This window comes from Carassius carassius, chromosome 13 (genome assembly GCF_963082965.1).
Source record: "Carassius carassius chromosome 13, fCarCar2.1, whole genome shotgun sequence".
Taxonomy (NCBI): Eukaryota; Metazoa; Chordata; class Actinopteri; order Cypriniformes; family Cyprinidae; genus Carassius; species Carassius carassius.
The window spans coordinates 9,689,227-9,695,470 of NC_081767.1; the positions used below are offsets into that span (position 1 = coordinate 9,689,227).

The 6,244-nt window shown below is 34.1% G+C and overlaps 1 long non-coding RNA gene across 1 annotated transcript; it reads right to left on the minus strand.

Annotated features, from left to right (window-relative positions):
• Window positions 1-296: 296 nt before the first annotated feature.
• LOC132155589 (uncharacterized) lies at window positions 297-3,921 on the minus strand. Its single transcript, XR_009437293.1, has 3 exons — window positions 3,706-3,921; window positions 1,745-1,839; window positions 297-554 (listed from the first exon to the last, which is right to left on the minus strand). It is a non-coding gene; the product is annotated as an uncharacterized LOC132155589 (long non-coding RNA).
• Between the last annotated feature and the right edge of the window lie 2,323 nt (window positions 3,922-6,244).

Sequence of the window (6,244 nt, forward strand, 5' to 3'; positions counted from 1 at the left end):
ACATTTGATGCATGTTCTGTCAGCGCATGTGCTGCTGCTCCATGGTTGCATCGTTCTTTAAGAATTTGGAAGAAATGTTTCACTGAAATGAAATGGATGCCACTGCTCCTATCTGTACTTAATCTCTCCAAATCTCCCCCTTCATCTCTGTCTCTCCCTCTTTCCCTTTGACCCATACATTCCTAATTCCACAATTTCCTTTCATGCTGTTTCCACCCTCCCAGTCTCTTTTCCTCATTTCTGTTGATCTTTCTCAATATTTCCCTTAATTGAAGTCGAATTGAATCCATCATTGAAGTTGAATTTCTTCCCCAAAAAATGTTACTGCCTGTCTTTCTCTCTCTGCATGTCTGTCTCTCTCAGTGGCTGTAGGGCTGGTAGTGGTGTGTTCTACCCCTGCTGCGCTCTGCAGCTGACCCATTGAGGCAGGGGCTCGGTGGGGCAGCTCAGGCTGCGTCCAGCCTTCTGAACGCCTCCCCCTGCGGCCGCATCGATTCTTTCACTCTGGGCTCCTCAGTCTGCCACTGGGCCCTCTGTCTCTGTCTCTCCTTCTGCTGAGGAGGCAGATAAATTAGCACAGAGGTCTGATGTTTCTCAAGGCCTTCCCTTTGTTACAACACAGTTCTGCAGTGCATATGGGGCAGGAATTTACTTGTGAAATCTTATTATGTGTTACAATTGCTTTCTTGGTACACTGACATTTCACATTGTTAACAACTAACTAACTAACTAACTAACTAACTAACTAACTAACTAAAGAAAGAAATAATAGACTGTTAATGGTAATTTAAATATTAATTGCTCCTTTCATTTTAAGATTTAAATATTAAAATTGAATATTATGTTCTTTTTGCCATCATTTTGTTTAACAGCAAAGAATCCAGTTTGTCTATAAAAATGTGTGTGTGTGTGTGTGTGTGTGTGTGTGTGTGTGTATGTGTTTTAGCAATTTAAAGTAAAATTAGAAAATTTTGGTGTGAATATATTCATTGTGAGCTGTGAAATACATAAAATGCATGTACATAATGTACATAAATTACTTAAAATATTTTATTAATGTTATATATTACCTTAAAATATATTACCATATATATATTAATTTGTTTATTATTATTTAATTTTATTGCAAGAATTTGAGTTAGAAAGAGGGAGAGCTTTTACTGTTACTTTTTGTCTGTTTGGAGCAACTTGCACACATTTAATATTTAAAAAATATTGTAATATTTATTCCCTAACACATTATGAATCTATGTTTTTATCATACGTTTCTCACTTATTGTACCATACACACATTTCAGACTGGTAATTCAGAGGATTTACATAGTCATAAAAAAAAAAAAAAGACATGCACAATTCACCTTAAAAAGGAAATAATTCAATGCAATCAGTAAAGTGTATCAGTTATCAGTAAGTGCCCCACAGTGAATGCTCAGCTAAACATATGTGTTTCAGTGTGGATTTAAATGAGGCATATGGATTCAAATATGAATGAACTCTTGATATAACTAACCAACGCTATCCTAATGTTTTGAGAGGTCTTTAAGGCTTATATTCTAAAACCATATCTGCAATGTATTTAGGCATTTTAAAATCTAGTAATAGTTTTTCATTTAATTGTAAATGTGACTGGTAACTGTACAGACCTGAAAATATATGCAAGCATATCACTAATTACAAATATATATTTTTAGATTAAGTTCGTAGAATCTTTCTTTAAGAGGTACAGCATATGAACATTTCTTACCTGTTGGTTTTTTTATAGACCATGTACAGACCTTTGATTAACGTAGAATACATTAGTGTAGTGTTTTTTTTAGACGTGACGGCTGCTCTGTCAATCTGTTGTTGTAAAAAAAAAAAAAAAGGACATGAGAATTCTCACAGAGGATTTCATTTTCACCTAATTTATTTCAGTCCAAATTAATGCCGCTCTCAGAGTCAAATCTGCAGCAAATGGAAACCTTATAGTTTGAGTAAAAACAGAGAGATGTCCGTGTGAATGTGCGGATGAGAGAAGGGCCCTGGAGTGTGTTCATTAGATCAGCGAGAGCGAGATAAGAGGGCTGGCGGTCCACACGGGGCCGACCCCTGCATCCTCATAATTAAGATGCATGACATCAGAGCAAAGGAGAGATGCACTTTTCAATCGAATTTAAACACACATTCGTTTCACTCTCTTCTGCACAGAGCAAATCGCTTTCTTTCTTTGCCGAGGTTGCAGGCTGTCTGCTCTGTTTATAGAAGCGACTACACATCCCTAGTTTTTCTGGAAATATTATAGCATCGTTTAAGATGAATTTATTTCCTCCACAAAATAATATCATTTGCTCACCCTCATTTCCTATGTTATTTTATATTCTCTGTGGAACACAAAAGATTTCTTGAAATTTTTTTTTTTTTTTTTTTTTTAGTAGCATAGATCTGTTTGTGTTATTTCACAGATTTTATTCAGAAATAGTTAATTACACAGTAAAAACATAGTGTAATATTAAAATAGTAAGAAAATAGTAATACAATAGTATTCATAATAAAATAACCATTTGGTGTGTCCTAGTTTCTTTCGGATGGTGTATTTTAGCAAACTTATTCTAATATGAAATGTCAAATAACTGATATTACAACATAATCATCTACTAAAGTGAGTCACTTCTGTACATCATGTAATGTATGCAGTAATACAAATAATTTTCTTTGATTACACAAACAAGAATATTTTTCTTGACATGTAGCAAATATTATAGCTTCAATAATGAATAATCTCCCCCTTAAAAAAACAATAAAAAAAATAAATAAAAGTAATTTACTTACCTTATTGTCAATTCAAACAGGTGTGACTTAGTTTTTTCTCTGTGAAACACAAAATAATACATACATACATTATATATATATATACCTCCCTGACTTTCATAATGGAGACAAAAAGAGTCTGAAAGAATGTTATTATCTGGGTGATGAAAGTGATGAAAGAATGCTAATATCTGGGTGAACTATATACCTTAAATAAGTAAATACCATAAAATATTTTGCACAATATGATTTTGATAGCGCACATTATGAACACATTTTTATCAAATTATCAGTAGATCAGCATATGGATGGCATGTAACTGTGATTTTACATTAAAATCATCCTCCATCCTCCCTGATTGAGTCAGAATGTGATAAAAACATTTGACAGTGTCTCGACTATACCGCCTGAGACATTTTTCATCATCAGAAAGCCTTTAGTCTGGGTTCAGTGTCTAGTACAATCATTAGTCTTGATTATCTTTACGAACATGACTAACTAGCCAAGACGAGCTAAAGAGAGGAGTGACCTTTACGCCCCTTACAGACCTTTCCTTACCTGCTTCCTTACTGTATTTCTGCGGGTGGTTGAAAAATGATTTACTATTTTTTGTCTGGGCTATGAACACACTATCTGTTAGAGGACACGCTGATGAATAATCTACATGCCAATGAACCAAGAAACACAACACAATGAATCTTTCATGCGCTGCCTGACCTGTTTAGGGTCGTGGGATAAATATATCAATACAAATAATTTTAAAATAAAGACTAAAACGAAATGCTCCAATGAAAGAAATTAAAATGTAAAATTAATAAGGCAAAAATATTCATAAAAATGGAAACCATTTTTGTAATGTTATAAAAGTTCTTAATAGTCAGAATTTAGCAGAATATACCCACAGACCTCAGAACAAACCTCTGCACTATGAATCAGGCTCCATTTTGTATTGTATCTGAAATAGTACAACTGAAACCTCCTCAAAATGGTCTCCTCACCCGAGAGTGATCCGTTATGCCGAAGCTGGATGCAGTAAATGATGATTAACATTTGCACAGAGGACCAATAAAGCAAATGTAATTTTCACTCTTTGCAATAAATATTTTCTTCAATTGGTCTTTTGTGCGGCCAGTGTTCAGAACGTCTTACAGCGGATTACCCATTTAGAGACAAAAAAAAATTCTCCTATTGATTGGACACATTGATTTTTCACAATCTGTTTATTGGTTCAGCCAGTGGACGGGTGAAAGGTGAAAGTTCATGAGCTTAGTCTGAGATTTTTTCCTCCCTCTCATGCGTGGAATTCAGTGAGAAGTGCTTTGCATCAAATCTCATTTACAGGCTGATTGGTCCCATCATCTCAGAGCGGATTCCCTCAATTGCTCTCCTCTCTCTCCCCTTCTTCTCCCTCAAGCAGGATCTTACATTTGGCTGTTTGCCATTTAGATTATGACTCCCTTGTTTAATTTTACATGATAAAAGCTACCGGAAACACTCTTCTCATGATCTTAAAAAATGCTTAATATCTAAATAATTCTGCTTAAATGCTTGAAATTTGTTCTATAGAGAAATATGAATCACACCTATTAATTTCTCCAGAAAACTGACATTTTAATTTAAAACATGGAAGAGTTGGAGCAAAAAACTAAATAATAATAATAAAAAGACGACGACATGTCTAGCTTATATCAATACTTCAATACAATTTAAAAAGTATCCCAGAGAGCACCTCAAGTTTGATGGTCACTCAACATTCCTACTCCAATTTCCTATAATTCCATTTGTGTTATTACACAGATTTTATGTGATAGTAATAATATAGCATTTAGATAATAACACAGTGTAATAAATTAGTAATAAACCAGTAATACAGTATTAATAACAAATAATGGGTTGCGTTTTATGGGCTGGTATATTCTAATATGTCAAATAACTAATCCTCAACATAATCCTCTGATAAAGGGATCAACAGAGTCACTTGTGTGCATCATGTAATGTATACAGCAATAAAAATCATTTTCATTGATTACACAAATCAGAAGCAGCACCAGTAAGAACTTTCTCTATTCCCTCTTAATAGGGCAAGTTGCGTTATTTACATGACATCAATGTTATTGACACACCAGGGTAACATCATTCAGTATTTATGAAACACCAAAAGGGTAACGGAAATATAAATGTTACTTAATATTTACAACAATGATCAACTATGGATTCCATGTGAGATAAAGAGAGCTGAACGGTCTGTCTGCTAGTGGCTGTCTGCATGCAGACAGGACAGAAATGTTCTATCGACTCCATTCAAAGACCCCCAAGTGGCAACATGAGGGCGACGGCCTCCTAGCCCCCCTGACTCGGGCAGAAGGGGTAATGGCGACACAAACAACCAGAAAGGCACAGAACAAATTTACACACACACATATACACACACACACTAACACACAGAGTGTCACTCTGATGGAGAAAATTGTGAAACTGCCCGGAAAGATGATCATTTAAGGTCTGTATGTTTAGGCAGGGGTTGTTGACCAATGCTGGTAGCTGTCACTCAAAACTCGTCATCCAATGACAATCAAGATCAAGTACAACTAATGGTATATTGTGTGTGAAGCAAAGAGAAAAAACCCAAAAGTGCTTCAGGGAATTTTTGTTTTTCAAGAAAAGAATTGTAACGTGGGAGAGGGTTGGCTTGAATGACATAGAATCAAGCAATGAAATTCAATGAAATAGAATTGAGTAATGCAATTCAAAAACATGTACTTAAGTTGATCCGTTTCCGTTTCTTTTTTTTTTTTAATTAAATAACTTATGTAAAAAAGTATTTAACAAAGCATTTTCATTTATTTATTTATATATTTGTATTAGTGCTGGCCTTGTGCCATGGAATTTTTACCAGGAAAGATAAAACACTTCTGTGTCCAGATTACTCGCAATTGCAATTATCTATCCTTTGAAGATCCTTAAATAATCACAACATTGTTGACAGATTCCCATGAGAACAACCAACATAAAGTCATCATGGAGATAAACAGGAAAAACAAACAAAGCGGACATGTGAAAAAAAAACACACAATTGCTTCACAGATAATCATTTACACATGCTGAAAATTATTCAATTTGTAAAATAGTACATATAAAAATAACCTGCTTGTGCATGCGAGTTTATGTAAATATAAGGACAAAACCTGCTTACATAAAAAAAAAAATGTAAACAAAAAAAAATATATATATGGTAACAATATTACACAGAAATTTTTGAGCAATATTTAAGGCTTGATAAATTTAATGGAATCTACCTGAATAAATCATAAAAATCTCCTAAATTATTTACTCTGTGATGCAATGAATTTAATATTATTAGTGAAATTAATGATTTACACTCCATATCCAGCCATACGCATAGCATGCTGGGAGCTAAGAAACACAGGCAAAATAAAACTTCACAACTGAGCTAATA